General features: G+C 37.3%; 1 protein-coding gene across 1 annotated transcript in view; it reads right to left on the reverse strand.

The window, feature by feature from the left end:
• LOC102546835 (uncharacterized) overlaps nt 1-17285 on the reverse strand; it is a 479532-nt gene extending 462247 nt beyond the window's left edge. Inside the window, exons 1-16 of the mRNA XM_087601102.1 lie at nt 16268-17285; nt 15938-16003; nt 14372-14990; nt 14128-14215; nt 11911-12004; nt 11559-11627; nt 11360-11446; nt 10373-10637; nt 10126-10208; nt 9555-9720; nt 9134-9265; nt 8420-8482; nt 6690-6780; nt 4780-4899; nt 3939-4009; nt 1722-2210 (exon numbers count right to left, since the gene is read on the reverse strand). The gene's annotated coding sequence lies outside the window, so the exon portion shown is untranslated. The remainder of the gene's footprint in view (nt 1-1721; nt 2211-3938; nt 4010-4779; nt 4900-6689; nt 6781-8419; nt 8483-9133; nt 9266-9554; nt 9721-10125; nt 10209-10372; nt 10638-11359; nt 11447-11558; nt 11628-11910; nt 12005-14127; nt 14216-14371; nt 14991-15937; nt 16004-16267) is intronic.
• Nucleotides 17286-19665: the final 2380 nt, after the last annotated feature.

Below are 19665 nucleotides of genomic sequence, written 5' to 3' on the forward strand. Positions count from 1 at the left end.
AGCTCAAGAAGAAGGATGAACAAAGTGCAGATGCTTCAGTTCTTCTTAGAAGGGGAAACAAAAATATTCATAGGAGACAAAGAGACTATGTTTGGAGCAGAGACTGAAGGAATGCTCATTGAGAGACTGCCCCACCTAGGGATCCTGGCAAATACATACAGCCATCATCCCAGTCACTATTGGAGATGCCAAGAGGTATATGCTAAAATGAGCCTTATATAGCTTTCTGCTGAAAGGCTCTGCCAGATTGGCAGACTCTTGCACCTAATCATTGAACTGAGAATGGGGTCAATATTGGAGAAGTTAGAGAACGTAGTAAAGGAACTGAATGGGTTTGCACACCCATAAGAACCACAATGCCTAATAACTAGAGATCCCAGGGATTAAATCACCATCCAAAGAATACACATGGACAGACCCATAGTTGCAGCTGCATATAGTAGAGAATATCCTTGTTGAGTACCAATGGGAGGAGAAGACTTTGTTTCGGCCAAGGCTGAACCCCCCATTGTAGGGGAGTATAAAGGGGGGGTGATGTGACAGGGTAGATTGATGGGTGGGGATACTCCCTCATAGAAAAGGGGAAGGGAGGATGGTATAGGGGATTTTGGACAGGATACTGAGAAAGGGGATAGATAATATTTGAAATGTAAATAAAAAATATCCAATAAAATAGAGCAAAAAATAAATTTAACATTATACACAAAAGTATAGTTTATATGTATGACAATGGACAAACAACATAACACAGTATGTAACTTAGGACATCTTTACTGACCCTAGAGAAAATAACTATCATCTTTATGCTCTTGTTGAGTGATTTCCTCTTAGGAGACATAAATCAATTTGACCTATAGATCAACTACAAAAACCATTTCAAGAAATCCAGATCAAGGAATTCAGCTGAATGGTTTCAGTTACTGGAGCATGTGTGATATACAGGCATTTGAACTAAAAATACTTGCCAGAGAGTAGGTAATGATTCAGGAAAGTAGAAGAAGACATCAGTGCCCAAACCCAAGACAGCTTCAACAGAGTCCTCCTTCCATAAAAAAATATTCACTGTTAATAAGTACTCAATGCATGTTCATAAAACTTGCCAATATCTGTGCTGTCTGAATACCCTGAGCTGCTCAGCTCCTTACAGGTGTGAAAATTTTATTTAAGAGGAAATGACCATGAAAAAGAAATATTCTTCATACGTGATATGAGATAAGATGTTACAAAACAATTGGAGAGAATAAATTATGTTTTAATACTCTTCTGTCTTTATTTTTAAGATTGTAGTTGGGATTTAGTAACAGACATACAGTGCACATCTGTTGACATATTGTTAGCACTGACTTTAATAACTATAGATAGATCCAGTGGACTTGATTTTGTTTTGAATAAAAAACAATCTCAGCATTTGTTGTGGGGAAAGGCTATATACTACTAAAATGTGCCATTGGTCTAATTGCGAATTATTTATTTTCTTAATATTTGTATATTTCTGTCTATAATATAGAACTTAATGGTAAAGGAAATGAAGTAATTTAAATTGCATTGCTATATTTCTTAAACAAGCCCTAGTGAAATATCAATAATATACTATAATTCAACTAATATGTTCTAGTCAGATACTTCAAATGTTAGTGGAATGTTACAATTACAAATTATGTTATTATCGAAGATCACAATTCTATGCTGTTTCCACAATTCCCATTTCAATATCAACTTACCGTTTATAGAAAAATGATTACACCATAATGTGAATTGATGTCAGCTCTCCGCTTCCTCAGTCTTCCTCAGTGTGGCTCATCAAATTTTCCATTCCTTGCAGCTACTCTCTAGTGAACAGCTCCTTTTAAAAAGTCAAAGATAACACATGAGTTGCAGAATTGAGCCTTTCTATCCACTGTCTATGCATAAACACTTTTTGTATAATTCTAAATTACAGTATGAACGACTACGAACTTTTTGCCTCTGCTAGACTCACTTTGAAAAGGAAGTATCTAAGAATGCTGTGGACAGTAGTAAGGAATTGGTATCTCAGCATGGGAATAAACTCCCTAGGTATCCTCTGTCAACTGTACACTAGTTAAATAAGATTCCCTCCACATTCTAAGATTGTAAGAAAAAAAAGTTCTTCTAGTATTATGTAATTTTGAATATCTTAGTAAGGTGATGAACCAGTCCTGAGATCTTGTTCTTCCCTTGCCATAGATCACCTAGAAAAAGAGAAGGCGAATGATTAGAATGTAGGCTCTATGTGGAGCACAAGATAATCTGATAAAAAAAATATATGGCCCTTGTGAGAGAAAAACTCTTTCAATGGACAATCAGGAGTTAAATGATCCACCAGCATAAAAAGGCACACTATGCCATGCATAAATATCCCAAGGTGGGGGATTGAAATAATTAAAATTCATGATCAAGCCTAAGTAGTAGAGTAGAAAATAGCTGCTTGGTATGACTTATTTTACATTGTTTTATTAATCATTTTATTCATTTACTTTTCAAATGATATCCTCTTCCCAGTTTTCCCTCTGTGAACTCTCTTATCCCATCCACCTCCCCTTTGCCTCTATGAGGGTGCTTCTCTATACATCCAATCCCACTCACTGCACTAGCATCCCCCTATGCTGGGGCATCAAGCCTTCACTGGACCAAGCACCTGCCCTCCCAGTGATACCAGATAAGGCCACCCTGGAGCCATAAATCCCACATGTTTATTCTTTGTTTGGTTGTTAATACTTTGGGAGCTCTAGGTGGTCCAGTTAGTTGATACTGTTCCTCTTATGGGGTTGCAATCCCCTTCAGCTCCTTCAGTCATTCCCCTAGCTGTTACATTGTGGTGCACAGGCTCAGTCTGATGTTTGGCTGTACGTTCAGTCAGGTGCTGACAGAACCTCTCAGGGAACACCCATACCAGGCTCCTGTCAAGAAGCAGTTCTTGGCCTTAGCAATAGTTTCAGGGTTTGGTTCTGCAGATGGGATGTAACCCTAGATAGAGGGATGTCTCTATGGCCTTCCCTTGTGTCTCTGTTCCACTTTTGTCCCTCTATTTCCTTTCTTTCATATTTATTGGATATTTTCTTTATCTACACTTCAACTATTACCTCCTCATGGTTTCACCTTGAGAAATCCCCTATTCCATCCCCACAACCCCTTCCTCCATGAGGGTGCTCCCCCAGCCACTCCCTCCATGAGGATGCTCCCTCACCCAACCACCCAAACACTTCTTCCTCCCCATCTTGGCCCTCCTCTACACAGGGGCATTAAGCTTTCACAGGACTAAGGGCCTCTCCTCCCATTGAGGACTGACAAGGCCATCCTCTGCTATACATGTGGCTGGAGCCATGGGTCACTCTTGTGTACTGTTTGGTTGATGGTTTAGTCAACAATCCTGGGTTAAAAATTTTGAGATGGGTGACTGACCCCATCTTCAACTGGGGCCGTGCATATCTTACAGGACCTTGTCTCTTCACATTCTATCTCCCCTTTGTTGGGTATTTCGGCTAATGTCATCCCTGACTGAGGTGCCTTCTATCTTTTACATGCATGCAGAATTCCTTCTGGAAGCAAGAAATCTATTTAATAGGGATGAAATATCTTTTTGGGCACAAACTACATTTCTCCATATTTGATGATATAAGTGGTATATTTAGGAACAGGCCCTTTTACTGTGGGTGATGAAGGTGTAAATGATACTTTTAGCACCACTATTCATGTTTGAAGTTAGGGTATATGGGAACACATTGGCCACCGATCCAGAATTGTTTAACTAATTCCCGCTACTGGAGATTTACACAGTGGCATATCTAGCTAAGGAATTGTATTACATGAGGAATTGTATAATGTGAGTATATTATAATTATTATCATATGTGTACATATTATACAAAGCTTCTAAAGCAATAGGAACAGACAAAACTTCCAATATTTCACACTACTTACAGTTACAGCATTGGTTAAGGGTATAAACACAGAGTCCTATTCCTCATCAGGAAAGTTCTTGCAGTTTATATCTGTAAGGAAAGGAAATACCATGTTTCTCAATAGAGTTATTGAGAATATCAAAAACAACTTAGGGCTGCTTCATTCTCAGGAATAGTAGGCCAAAACAAAATGAAATCCATATTTTATTTGTTTGTTATTTGATTGTGTGTTGTGTTGTGATGGCGTTATGTTTTGTTCTTTAGATTTTCTGGGGTTTTGTTGCATATTCATAAAATTAGTTAGGTAGGGAGGTAAGAATGACCTGGATGGCATTAAGAGAGAAAAATTTATCAAAATGTACTATGGATAATTAGTAAAGAATTAAATAAATAATACACCTAAATAAGTATGATTCTATGCATGAAATATCCACTGAAAAGAAAGAGCAAAAGACAATAAGTTGCCAGAACACACCACCTATATTGGCAATCTTTTAAGGAACCAAGCAAAAGTAAACACATTCTACACTACACTGGAAATATGAAATGGCACTGCAAGTTAAATTTTGCCTAATTCTGCTTTGTTCAATCTGTTTTGTATAATCTCAGAAATGGTGATCACGCAGTTCACCTTGTTTTCTGTCACAACCAAATGTTGTGAGGATCCCAATATTCAGAAAGTTTGCAGTCTCGTTTTTGGCTCTGTAACCAATTTTCCTCTGAAATTTTGAAACATAAATGAATTCTTTTGTTTCCAGACTCAAATAGTGAATGAAAAATTTAAAGTACAACAAAATATAAACTTTTATCTAATTACTTGCATAAGTAATCAATTTGGAAAGCAAATGACTTTATAATACCATAGATCAGAGTAGTGGTCTCCAGTGTGATCTTCTCAGGATGCTGACATGAAGCATTGCATTATTGCTTGAATTTGCAACCTCACTACAAAGTACACTGAGACTCCGTATCAGAGATACCTGACATAAAAAAATAAAAACACAAGGATAAATGAGTAACATAATACTTGAACGTCCAAGAGTGTATTTAAGACTATTAATATCACCCATGGATTTTTACTGACTTTAAGAAGACCTTAGTTATCAAAGCTATTAGAGACTAAGAGTATCTCAAACTAAAGCAAAGGTTTATTACATTTTTGTTCTATGGTCACCTTCATCTAAACTTCATAAGGAAATGCAATAAAAACCAAAATTAACACGTCATTCAGATAAAGAAAAGTAAAGATGGAGAAATTGAACTTCTGCTACTGTTTCAAAACTTACGAAAAATTAGCTTCAATAAAGACATTTGAACAAGAGAAGGAAGAGAGGAACAGGGGAGGGAAAGGGTATGGGGATGGGGAGAGAGGGAACATGATCTGGTATTGTGTTGGGGAAACGGACTGAAGACCTGGGAACCAGCAGAAAATATGTATATCTCAACATAAAATGAAAATTAACACTCCAAATATTATGCAAAAATCATAAGGCTCTGCTGTGGAGCTGGGAAGATACAGGGCCATGAGAAGCAAGCCTGGAAGAACAGTCAGCTTAAGTCACGTCCAAACCCTTGAAATCTTCTCCTGAGATTGGCAGTAGTAAGATTTCTCAACAACCCTGCCCGGGCCAGGATGTCCTTGTGCATGTAGCCCTGTTTCCCCACTTTTGTTCTACCAGAGGAGTTCATACAGCTCAGTAGCCAGGTTAAACTTCCTTTTACCTTACAAAATGATATACACCAAATATTTAGAATTACTGTTTATAATGAGGCATACCCAGCACCTGGCCCCTTCCAGTGATGTACCTTTACCCTATAGAGCCTAGACACCTTAAAAATATTTAAATAGACTTTAAACTACCTATTAATACAAGTTGTCTCAATGAAGCTGCCTCTAGAGTGTATATCCTCACTGTGCTCACTGCCATCTGAGACAATATTCCAACTAGATATTTTAAGCTATTAAATAATTATGCCTCTCACAGGGGTTAAGGACAACACATGATGACATACATAGTCAACTAACCTCGACCCTGGGGCGCACCAAGACTGAACAAACAACCAATGAGTATGTAGGGGCTACAACTAGAACTCCAACACCTTTGTACCATATGTGTGCCTTTGTCTTTATAGGGATCCCCTATCAATATGAGCAGGGGCTGTCTCTGCTCTGTTACCTGCCATTTTATGCCCTTCCCCTTACTGGACTCCCTAATTGGGCATCAGTGGGAGGGAACAAGCTTAGTCCAGCTGCGGCTGGATGTTCCAGGGTCAGGAAGTACCCAAGTGGGGCATCTCTTGCTCAGAGAAGGAGAGTGGTGTTATCGGAAGGAATTTGTATGGGTGGAACTGGTGGGAGTGGAATTATTATTTAGAAATAAATAATAATATGTGCTCAACAATAATAGTTATTAGAAAAGTTCATGATTTGACAGATAATTCAACATACATTTTAGGATGCAGTGGTGTAAGAAGGAGAATGGACATTACCTAAATACAATACTTATGTATGAATATTTCAAAAAACTTGTAGACACTTCATATATGTGAGAGCAATTTAAACATAGGCATCACAGACTAGAGGATTCATTACCTTAACTGGATTTACTATGCCAAACAATAATCTCTCCAGTGTTAGGAATGGACTGTTTGGTTGAGTTTTAGTCAATGGCGTCCCACAGAGGATCCCAGACAAGATATTGACAAGGCAATTAGTTACTCTCTACAACCTGAAGATAAAGCCCTAATGCTATAGAAAGGTATCGCTTACTTCTGTCATCAACCATTGAGAAATTGTGCAGATACCAAACTTGAAGCTTCACATGTAATGTTCATGGAGTTGGAAGGTACTCTGCATGCTCCTGGGGGAAAAATAATCATTATCACTCAGCTACAAACCCTGTAACCCACAATATTGACATGCCTACAGAATATACTGCTGTAATTGTGGCACAAATTTTACTGAGGTAATCACCTATTTTTTTATTGAATTTATGACCCAATATTTATCAAATCAAGACTCATACTAGACACTGTTATACACTCATAAAAACACAAAATACATCATATATAATATAAAGTATCAATGTAAAATAACATAAACCTAGTATATGTTATGACATTATAGATATTACAGTATAATATTAGCTATTATACATATCCATTATATATAATGTACTATATATATAAATATATATATATATACTACATTTCATTTCTGAATGAATACACATTTTCTATATGTATGTGTTTATGTATGTATATTTGTATGTACTGAAAATATGGGCTGATAGCTGAACAGTGTAGAAAGAATGAGAGGCTTGGAACACTCATTCATAAATGATATGTCTTTCACGTCTCTATTCAGAGTTTGATGCTAGGTGGAAGAGGAGGAAAAAAAAGAGTATAAGAGCCAAAGGTGATGGATAACTCCCATGGGAACACTATCTTTCAGACACAGGAGTGGTGATACACATATAAAGTCACTGGAATTGTGGCAGTGTGGCCAGCTGCTGCGATTCAAGCTAGATAAGATCTTAGGACTGAGAGGGGGAAATGAACACATGAACGGGTTCCCATCACTAACTAAAAGGCTACGTCCATCTGAGAAGCACGTGTAAAGGATAAATATATGAATGGATATATTGATTACATTTGAAGGTTGGCCTCATGGCCCGAATTATCTGTCCAACACAAAGTGAGCTCAATGGTATCTTACAGACTTTTGTCTCATATTGCTTCATTTTACCATTTTGTTGTATTACTGGTTTTTTGCTTCTAATTTTGTGTTTTATGCAGTTCTTTCTCTTGGGATTTTTTTGACCTGGGTTCCTCATTGTATTCTTGCTCTCCTGAAAAAATCACTCTGCAGTCTGGCCTCGAACTCATGTCATCTGCCTGCCTCTGCCTCCAGAGTGCTATGATTAAATGTATACACCACTTCTGTTTTATGTATTTTATTTCTCATTCTCTCTGTCTCTCTGTCTCTCTGTCTCTCTGTGTCTCTCTGTGTCTCTGACTCTCTCTCTCTCTCTCTCTCTCTCTCTTTCTCTAGCCGTGTGTGTGTGTGTGTGTGTGTGTGTGTGTGTGTTGCTCTGTGTTTTAATGAATGTCATTGTTAGTGTTAGTGTCAGTGTCTGTTTTCAACAGAGAGGGAGAAAAACGGGGGCATGAAGGTAGGTCATAGGGGGAGGAGAAACTGTGATTGGAATATATTTTATGAAAAAAATGTCTTTCAATTAAAACAATAATCGTCATATTTATAGAAAAAACATAAATATTAGAAAATGTAAATTGAAAATAATGTTAAACACTTTTGAAATATGACTTATAGACTCTAAAGGGTGCAATTAACCAAATGCAGAGTTTAATTTTGGTATAGCAATGTTTACCAATTGGAAAAAGCATGGGTAGAAAATCTCTAGCATAGGGATAATTAGCCTACACCCACCACTAACGGGGTGGGTTATATTCAGTTTCTTTGCCTCATTATATACTTACTGTGCTAATTCTGTTTTCTTCATGGCAATGTTGTGCATTACAAGTACCAGTAATTGATGATACCTAAAGTAGCATCGACCACAAAATGACAAAGAAAACAAAAACAACATGAATAATAACAGAAAAACCTGAGTACAGCCTGAGTAAAGTGACATCACAATGAATGAAATAGCACATTTGAAATCACATAGACGATAAGAAAATACTACCATGCCATAAATATAGTAACTGTTTTCACTGTAACATTAAAAGAAGAGTATCTTTCCTGCATATATGATTACCTGAAAAGACATGTCTACAATGTACTTTTTAAATGATACAAACAGAAAATAAACTATATCAATGCTTTTAGTCTTAGCAGTGCACAGATTTAAGAGTGTGGAGACAGACTGCAGAACTCTAAGTTGCATACAACTAAGTAGGGATTTAAATTTGTGGAGTACCTTTTAAAACAGGAATTGTGCAAAATAAGTTCAAAATATCAAGTTTCAGGGCAATGTACACTGATATCTGTGTAAACAGTATTCTGAAACTTTATGATGCATTCCAGAATTCTTTTAGAATTTCATGCAGGGTACTTTATTTACATCATGTCTACCCTCCATCTGCCTCCCAACTCTACTAATGCTCCCCATATTTCCACACAAACTCACGAGGCTGAGTACACTAAATAGAAATACCTGATTTTGAAAGTTTAACTTATCTACCAATGACCTGTTTCTCTGTTCAGAAATCCAAATTGAGATCCATGAAGCATGTCTTCCTGAAGGCTCAGATGCTCAGGTCACCTTTGCACTCTAATGATGGTCTGGGGGATTAATTTCATGTTGAATTGAAGTCATTTCTCTAGGGAAAAATGCAGAAAATTTATTTTGACGTGCAGTTTCAATTCCATCATTGGGAAGTCACAGTGGCAGGATGTGTAACATAACTGATCATGCTACGTTCATAACGTAGAAGCAGGGAGCTTGTCTGCTTCTTTTTGTCTAAAGAGAGAAAGAATGTATAGAGTTGAACGGGTTGAGATATGGTGAAGGTAAGTTAGGGGAGGGGAAGTGGTGATCAAAATATATTCTCAATATAAAAAGCAGAGAGTAATAAATCCTAATTCATTCAACTTCATGCAAGTACTCACCCTGCCTTCATCATTTTATGCAATACAGGATTTTCCACCCAGGGGATGTTCTTAGTTACAATTAAGATGGTTCTTCAAACAACAAGATGACCCCTCAGAGATGTCCGAAGGACTTGCCTCCAAGCTGATTTTGGATTCTGCTGTGTTGATAGCTACCACTGAACCACTAAATAAACATAGAGAGTTTTCATATTTTAATATTGACAATATTTTGGAAACACAATAAATTTCCTTTACAATCGTTTGAAAAACAAAACACAAATTTAAATCTTACGACAAATCTTTTAGCAATGACTGTGTAACCAAATAACAAAACTCAACAAACAAGATACTACATTAGAGACAAACATGACAATAATACAGGAAAGGTCTTGGGGGGAGTAGACAGGTAGGGAAGACTGACCCTGAGGAGAGGAGAGATAAAAATCTCTTTTTTGGGCTGTAATACATGAGAGAAGAATTAAAAACAGAATTTGAAAGAGGGAACGGAGGTATGGCTCAGTAATAAAAAGGACTATCTCCTCTTCCAGAGAAACCAGGTTGACTCTCCTGAACCCACATGGCAACTCACAAATGTCAGTAAATCCAGTTTAGGGGATCTCACACCATCATCTGGCCACCAAAGGCAACCAACAGTTACTCGAAGACACTGACCTATATTCAAGCAAAAGAGAATGTACATAGATTTTTTTTAATCTTCCACTTTTAAATTTTTTACAGTCTATTCGTTACCCACTTCCCAGGCTGTCCTCCCACAGTTCCTCATACCATTCTTCCTTCCACCCTTCCTCCCAGAGGATTTTCCCAAGCTCACCCACCAGGTCTCCCCACTTCCTGGGTCCTCAAGTCTCTAAAGGGTTAGGCAAGGATTCTCTCACTGAGGCCAGACCAGGCAGTCCTCTGCTGTATATGCGTCAGGGTCCTCCCACCAGTTCTTGTATGCTGCTGGTTGGGGACTCAATGTCTGAGAGATCTCAGGAGTCTGGGAGAGTTGAGACTTCTGGTCTTCTTTTGGGGTCGCCAACCTCTTCAGCTTCTTCCAGCCTTTCCTTAATTCAACCACAGCAGTCCTTGACTTCAGTCCTATGGTTGGATGTACATACCTCCATCAGTCTTTGTCTAATATTTGCTTGTTGGACCTCTCAGAGGACAGACAAACTAGGCTCCTGTCTGTAAACACACCATAACATCAGTAATACTATCAGGCCTTGGAGACTCCCCTTGAGATGGATTCCAATTTAGGCAGGTCACTGGACCTCCTTTCCCTCAGTCTCTTCTCCTTTTTTGTTCCTGTAGTTTTTTTTTAGAGAGGAACAATTCTGTCAGTGTTTTTGACTGTGGACTGCCAACCCCATCCCTGCACTTGATGTCCTGTCTTTCTACTGGAGGTGGACTCTACAAGTTTCCTCTCTCTACTGTTGGGCATTCCATATAAGGTCCCTCCTTCTGATTCTTGAGCTTCTCTCACCTACATTCTAGAGGGTCACCCACCTCCCACCCCATGAGGTTACATATTTCCATTCATTCTCCTGGTACTTGGGGTGTCTATCCTATCCCCTACAATACCTGATCATGTTCCCCTTTATCCCTTCCCCCTCTCCCCTCCTCTCTCCCACCTATGTCTCTGCCTTCCTCTGCCTCCAGTGATTGCTTTCTTCTTGAATCTGAAGCATCCTCACTTGGCCCTTTGGCTTGTTAACAATCATCTTGTTTTCTGTGTAATGTATCCTAGGTATTCTGTAATATTTTGGCTAATATCTACTTAGTGAGTACGTACCATGCATGTCCTTTTGGGTCTGAGTTACCTCATTCAGATGATATTTTCCAGTTCCATCTTCTTGCCTGCAAAACTCAGGATGTCCTTGTTCTTAATAGCTGAGTAGTATTCCATTCTGTAAATGAACCACATTTTCTGTATACATTCTTCCCTTGAGGGGCATCTGGGTTATTTCCAGTTTCTGTCTATCATCAATAAGGCTACTACAAACATAGTGGAGCACATACCCCTGTGGCATGATGGGGCATCTTTTGGGTATATTCCAAAGAGTGACATAGCTTGGTCCTCAGGTAGATCTATTTTCAATTAGAAAAGTAAAAATGCAGATGAAAACTTCAAAAATACTTTTGAAACAAAGATAACACAGAGAAAGAGTACACATGGGCACATTTTGCATGTGAGTCACAAATGCAACAGGGTCCCAGACCTGAGTAAGCTTTGAAGACTTAGCACACTTCTATGGCTGAAGTATTATTTGTAGTGTAAAACTCAGCATGTAGACAGTGCCAAAACTACAATAAAGACCTAATCCTAACTCATCAAAATAATTGCTCCTAGAAGCTCTCTACATGTACTGACCTTGCTTTTTCCTTCTGTAGTTCTGCCTCTGGCTAAGTGGTCTTCATAACTGAAGTATCTCAACCCAAAGCAAGATTGTTCTTCAAGGGTCATCCTGAAAAAGTCTCAATGAGGCACTGGATCCTGAACATCCAGTGGATTTGTTGGCCAGCTAATAAACCCATGTCCAAGCAGTCTTTTCTGGTAAATACCCCACAACAACAAATATTCATTTCAGATTTAAAAAAAATAGTTAATGTGTCCCACTATACACAGAGTATGATAAAAATTAAGTGGTTATCTGACGAGGGAAGAGGAAATATATCACAAATCTGAATTCAATTCACAATAAAACACTCATCAAACTAAGGAGAGAAGAAAGTCATACACATCATTTTATATTCAAAGGCTCAACTTTCAGATTAGAAATAAACAGATGTGCACTCCCTCCAAAACTCTACTCAACATTTGTCCCAAGATTACTGAGAGTTGTGTTTAGTGAGGAAATAACATGAGGGATTCTATATTTAACAAAGTTTATTAGTCAAGGATAAATAAATCATAACCCACATATATAAAAATGACATATTCTTGTGAACATAAAAGTCATAAGAGACCCACCAAATTCCTTCAAAGTATGAAAATATTTTGACAATGCTGCAATTGATATAAGCAAAATAAATGTTCAGCTACATTTCTATCAAAAGACATCCTACATAAGAACTCGAAAAATAAACATAGCAAAGGAAAATATGCTAGGCTTAGAGGTGTACCTGTGGTCACAGCTCAATGGAAATTAAATATGAATGATTACATGAGGTTAAGACTTGGAGAGCTGCCTGGGCAAGACTGAGAACAGCCTATTTCTCTATATAAAGACTATTTAATGCAAGTTTAAAATACATAGACCTTTGGCAAGGAAAAATTCTTAAATTAGATCAGGACATAATTTACTGTCTGTCTTTTCTTGAAGAGACACAAGTAAGGTCTGTTTGGTACAAATAGGACATTGATGACAACCCAGAAATGGAAAAAGTCCCATAGCTGATGAATCAATAGAAGGGTGACATATCTTGATAGCTTCTATTGACTAAAAAGTCACGTATGACAAAGTGTGACTAGTGGAATCCTTCAGGTTTATATTATTAATTATTTAAAGCCATGGGTAATGGAGATATGTGCACATGAACAACAGAGGACTTGACTTCCGTGGTGGGAACTAAGGATGTTGTATGCTTTCATTCTTAGGCCCCTCTCTCTAGCCCACAGATTTCTTTAGATTATGTGTAAGACAATTTCTGAAACTATATATTAGGAGACGGGAGGGACATACCACCATCCAAACCACTGACTGTAAATACAACTTTCGAGGGGAAGTAGAAAGGAGAAAGGTCACTGAATCGTGGGTGGTTGCCTAAGACAGTGTTTGGAATGCTAGATAAAAATAGAAGCTCTTCTGTCATTCTCCATTTACACATCAAATCACCTCTGAGTCCTAGCATTGCTCTTCTATGTTTGGGGATGAAAATGAAAAAATGTAAATTGTTATCTTGAAGTTATTTTATAATTATGTGAAGTTTTATGTTAATATGGAGAAATTTATCTGATTTCATCTTCTTATATCAGCACCATATTTAACAACAGTATATTCATGCAAACAGTGAAGTGGACAATGATACAAATATCTAGCTGAACTTCAAAATTGTTTCTTTGTATAACCAATTTACCTTTCATTGACATAATTTTCTAATTCTTGGGACCATGTAGGATGCCACAACAAACTTACTGCCAGCTGTTTTAAATATTCGCGATTGTGTACCAACTTTCTATATGGTTTGGAGACTCAAAGTCACACATAAATTTTTGAGATTGAGGTAGATACAGAATTGACCCTAGAATTGTAAGGCTAGAACATAGTCACACATAGAACGGTGTGTGTGTGTGTGTGTGTGTGTGTGTGTGTGTGTGTGTGTGTGTGTGTGTGTGTATTCTAAAGTTTAGCTACAGTTTGAATCACAATATACTTTGCTCGTACTTATAAAGGTTCCAGGAGACTGCTGTAAGTAGGCATTTAGAATAGGTTGGTTATTGGGTAAAGTAAAACATTTAAGTCCATCATTATCTATAAAATGAGATATTTTTATATACTGCTGTATTTTTTATTGCTTTATATTAAATGACTACTTCTATCTTTAGTTTTCATCTGTTGTATGAGATATGAGAAAATACTCAAGGTACCTTATCTAAGTAATCCATTTTTCAGTCAGACACGTATGGCTTCCTTACAACCGTGGGGTGATGGTGGTACACATCTTCAGTCCTAGCACTTGGGAAAGAAACAGGCAGATCAAGGAATTTGAGGCCAGCCTGGTCTACAGAGCCAGTTCTAGTTGAGTCAGGGATATGCAGAGAAATTATCTTAAAGAATACCAAAACAAAAACAGAAATGGGGGAAGCACAGAGGTATGAGCTTATAACTCACAACACTGGAAAGTCAAGAATTCCATGTCCCTGGAGGTCCCTGGTCAGGCAGTCAAATCTGTGAAACTCAGGTCCCTGTGAGAGACTCTGTGTCAAAAACAACAACAACATCATCATCAACAACAACAACAACAAAGCTAAGGTGACTCTGTCTCGTGATATGGCTTGGATTAGGAGCACTTCCAAAGGACTTGTGTTCCTTTGTCAGCACCCACATGGTAACTCACAATCACCCTTGACTCCAGCTCTCAGAAATTCAGTATCATCTTCTGGCCACAGCAGCTACCAGGAATGGAAGTGTTGCCCAAAAGAAAACAACAACAAAAAAAAAAAATATAGACAAAATAATTATATGCACGAAATCAAAACAAATGAATTTAAAAGAAAAACAAGGAGGCTCTCTCTTGAACATTATGGGTTAATCTATGCTTTAAAACGGCCATAATGTATAAACACATGTGAGCAATTCTTACCAATGATACATAAGTTTGGTGCACTTATAATGGGTGGCTTCTGCAGAAATACCTGAGAGAATGGCCCATACTTGCTCGCTGTAACTCTTCATACCTTCCTCTGTAGTATGTCAGTTCTGTCATCTTCTGCCCACAAGAGATTATAAACTGGAACAAAACATTAACATCTAAATTAGCAGCAAGAAAACAAACAAAAATAATACTAGAAACAAAATATAGTGTGAAATAAACATATATATCTCAATCAATGGAATAAAGTGTGATCCCTGAGTATAGAATATAGATGTGTTTACTAGCATATATAAAATATATTACAACTAAAAAGGAAGGGAAAACAGTCTTAATTAACGTGAGAATTTTAGTACACCTTTCTCCACAGTACCTACAGGGATATCTTATTAGAATATCATAATTTCTCAATACTTTCCATCCTTAGGCAACTACATGCCTAACTGCCACGAAATGTACTTTATTATACAAGAGGCACAGAACTAAATAAAAAGATGGGGTAGAAAAAAATCGAAACCTCGTGTATGTAACACTGTGAAAAGGGTGTTGTGCAGGAGTAATAAACCAATATAATTATTAATAACTACAAGGTCACTTGGGTCATGAAAGGTTTCATGGGTAAGATGAAGATAATTACTGTAATGCACTAAAGCACTTCCATGGTCTTGTCTTAAAATTGTATACATTTTTTAGCATAAAGATTAATCCTACACTTTGTACACAGTAAACAGTAAGTTGGGTTACCCTGTGAAGTAATATGGACAAAACAGCATACCTCCTTTTTGAATGTACGTAAAAAGCCTGATTTCTGAAAGTAGTGAGGAAAGGAATCTTACCCAGGTAGCTTAAAAAATAACTGGACATTCCCTCCCCAAATGACAAAAGGGTTGTCTGAGAAAACTGCAGTTAGAAATGTTGCTTCCTCAGTATGATTTTGAAACCACCCTGCATACAATTTTTATATTGATTTCTCAAATCAATGAACTCATATTTCTCACTGATAAAGAGGCTATGTATAATCAAACAAAATGAGGTAGACTATTCATGCTCTATTGAAGTTGATCATAAACATGGTCACGTTTAACCTGTTGTAGACTTGAATATAGTTGATGTGAAAAGAATTCTCTTTCCAATGAAAAGGAACTGGTAATCTGTAAAGAAATGATAGATTTTAGTCTTTAGCAGAAAACCAACAATATTAGCCTCAGTCCCCTTATAGCATCAGAATTTTAGGTAAAATCTAAACGTTAAAATGCAGGTTAGAAAAGAAAGCAGACCTAAATTAGTATCTAATTTTTCTTCCTATGAACTCAAAAGAAACAGATCCAATTAAGTATAATTAAGGTATGTATATATGTATGTATGTATGAACAATTATAAACTTATAGAAATTCCCCCAAAAGGTGAAATAATACCTGTGTTCTGGTAAACTCCTCTTAATGCCACTCCAAATAGCCCCATTTCGTGGTTTCTGCCACAAATCTAAGCCAAACACACAAAGCTAACGATTCAAGGCTATAACCACATCTGAGATTGTGTGCTGTCTGACTCTCAGACTGACCACTGATGGCTGCTAGGCAAAATAATGTAACTTTTCTTCAGGGCTGCGGTTAGGTGTAGCTTTTCATGACTCAAGAATGTACATCAAGGAACACTAACAGGATTCAGTACTTTATTTGGGGGCAGGAAGAGAATTGGGAAGGGCACAGTGGGGGCAGGGAGGAACTTGGAAGGTTTAGGGTTAAACATAATCTAAAAACATTATATATACAAATGAACTTCTCAAGGAATAATTTAATTTAAATAACCTACTTTAGAAACCTAAATAAATAAATATAATGTAGCTTTTATAGGAATACTATTAGTTTAATAATTTGCATAAAAGAAACATGCAAAAATAGCGAGATACACACCAAAACCCAAACAGGTCCTAGCTTTTGGACATGCATCAAACAGATCTCTTAAAAGGGCCAGACATTTATTCTTTAAGAACGATTAAATTAAAAAAAAAACAATATGTAGCAATTCCCTTTGTTTCCTAAAATTCTTTACAAATAATAGGCCAATAAAAAAACATAGTTACCTACAGATTTGCTTGATAGAAAATGCACGCATATGAAAGAAAATAAAACGTAAAATTACACGTTATAATTTGAGGTACAAGGTAAAACCCATGACGTTGTTTTAAGTGCACTGCGTAGTACAAAGCAAGATGCAGAAACACCACAGAATCTGTACCTATGCTAAGAATCCAGGGAAGACTGCCCACAGCACAGTGACTTTCAACTTATGCTTTCACAGTGAATCCCTCTTCAGCCACTGGACGCCCATCACCCATCATAGTCAGAGACCTCAAAGCTTACCTCTGACAAGGCTTTCATCCGGTGGAGTGGTCGGCCTTGTCTGTGTTGGACCATCCATTTCATTCTCTGCGCAGCTGCAGACCCTGCCCATCTGCAGCTTCCCAGCAGGCTGTTCGCGGCCTCCACCTAGTGGACACTAGGTGGCAATGTGAGCTGTCATTCTGAATTTCTAGACTAGAAAGTTTATATAAGTCTGAAAAAAGGATTTATAAATATATATATAAACTGACATGAACTTATTTTCCTTGTAGGACGGAGTCCTCATAAAGGGCGAAAGAGAGAGAAAAGTAGACAGAAAAAAGGTAAACGAAGCCTGCTAGCCTGTGTGCCCAGCAGTTGTTTCCTTTCAACTTGGACTCTTCCTAATTCCAAACTTCGAGGAAAAATCCTGGAAAAGAGCCTTCTGTGCTTTACTCGAAAACAGGTATCTTGGTTTAGAGAACATTTAAGGAATAAACCCAATGATAAATAAATTACAAAATTCTTCAATGCAACAAGCAATTCTTCTGGGAGATACATTCCCATCTCCTCCTTACCTATATCCTCTCACCTGTCCAGTATCCTACCCATGGTTCCTGACCTTTTGCAAATCCAGTGGATTCTTGTTATCTCCCGGTCTGTTGCCATATACACAGTTGTTTTCCACCCCATATCCTTGCCAGATTCTCTTGCCCCTCATCTTCAGAGTAAATGATTTTATATAAATAATGTACTCTTTTCCATTCACCTAGTTCTAATGCTGTTCTTTTGGTTCCCCTGCAGCTCTCCCTAACACCAGCTTTTAGATTCAAGTTTTATGCATCCCTTAAAAATTAAATTCCAGGAAATAAAAATGGAAACTCTGTTTTTGGGTGTCCCAGCAAGTCTCATGCAGGTAGTGGGAAGAAGGAATACAGATTATCTTTTATACTCAAGTCACACAAGAATTAATTAATGTTTTAGTCTTCTCACATATATTCTCTCTGCATTACAATAAAAACAAACACTTAATTCGAGGATTTTAAGATGGTGACTTCTTTTTTTTCTCAAGTCAAGACACAGCCTCCAGATTCCCACATTAATTCTTGCCTCGGGCCACCCTTTATCAACCCTTGGTAGATAGCTGGACAACAATGTTTCTCTCATCTGTATATCTAATGGTTAAGTTGACTCTCTTAAGTCACTATCAAACATTCAGCTTTTTTTTACCTATTTCTAAACAAAGATTTTCAAATATTTATTAGTTACCATCTGTTGCCAATTTCTCACCTTGTATTTTTTTTAACGTATAACACTTCTGGCCTGGTAGAAACATGCTATGATCTTCACTGTGTGCTCATGAATGAACAGATCCTTAAATTTCTGTTATATTCTACTTACTCGCTTCTGTCAAAACTTGAAGATTATCCATCTGTTAAAAGAGTGGAGATCAGATAGAGGTTGATGTAACTTGGAAAAACTCTGAGTAACACCTGACTTTCCCCCAGTGTCACTTGCATTGACTGTAAAATTACAAACTTTTGACATGTACCTATAAGCTTAACCCTCCGAAGGCAGAGACAGAGAGGAAGATCTAGAGATTTGCTGAATAGGCAGTCTCAAATAATTATATCCTACAGCTGAACAACTTTTATCTAAAAACAGGAACTTTCCAAAAGAGAATCCTCAATTGGTCTTTAAGGGATGCCAAACATTGCATTTTCATCAATGCAATGCAGTGAAGTTTCTGCATACATACTTTGAAAGACAGAATTGAATCTAGCTCAGGATGGCCTACAATTCCCTATGTAGCTGAGGATGCTCTTGAATCCCAATCCTCCTTTCGCCATCCTCTGAATTCTGGAATTTTATAATCATATACACTCATATCAAGATTCTGATATCATTTTTATGTTTTCTTTTTCCTGACAGATTCTTCATCATACATTATGTCTTATTTCCCATTTCTCTTTGTATTTTTTCAACATTTAGTTATTATATAAATAATATATTTTTAAATCAATTTACTGGGCTAAGGAGATATCTCAGTGGGTAAAGTGGGTAAGGAATTGACTTTAATCTCCAGATCCTATGTGAAAACCCAGGTGCTATGGTACACACACATGTAATACTAGTAGAAGCAAGTCAGGGACAGGAAGAATTGAGAATTACAGGTCATCCAGAATTGTCGAATTGTGAGTTCTAGATTCAATGAGAGACTCTACCTCAAAATTCAAAATGTAAGTAAAAGGATTGAGAAAGACATCCGGCATAGACATCTGTCCCCAATACAACCATATATTCATGCTATGTGTCTACAAACACAGTTGGAAGTACATATAAACACATTCATACATAAAAATGCTATATACATTGATTAAAAATCTAAGGATGGATATTACTCATAGGCATTTATATAAGAAGTAGGGTTTTAAATCATTTCTGATCCCTAAGAATGGATCTATAAATCTACTCAGCTTTTATGTGCTTGA

Source organism: Rattus norvegicus, chromosome 1, assembly GCF_021556685.1.
Source record: "Rattus norvegicus strain SHRSP/BbbUtx chromosome 1, alternate assembly SHRSP_T2T, whole genome shotgun sequence".
In the NCBI taxonomy this organism is placed as follows: domain Eukaryota; kingdom Metazoa; phylum Chordata; class Mammalia; order Rodentia; family Muridae; genus Rattus; species Rattus norvegicus.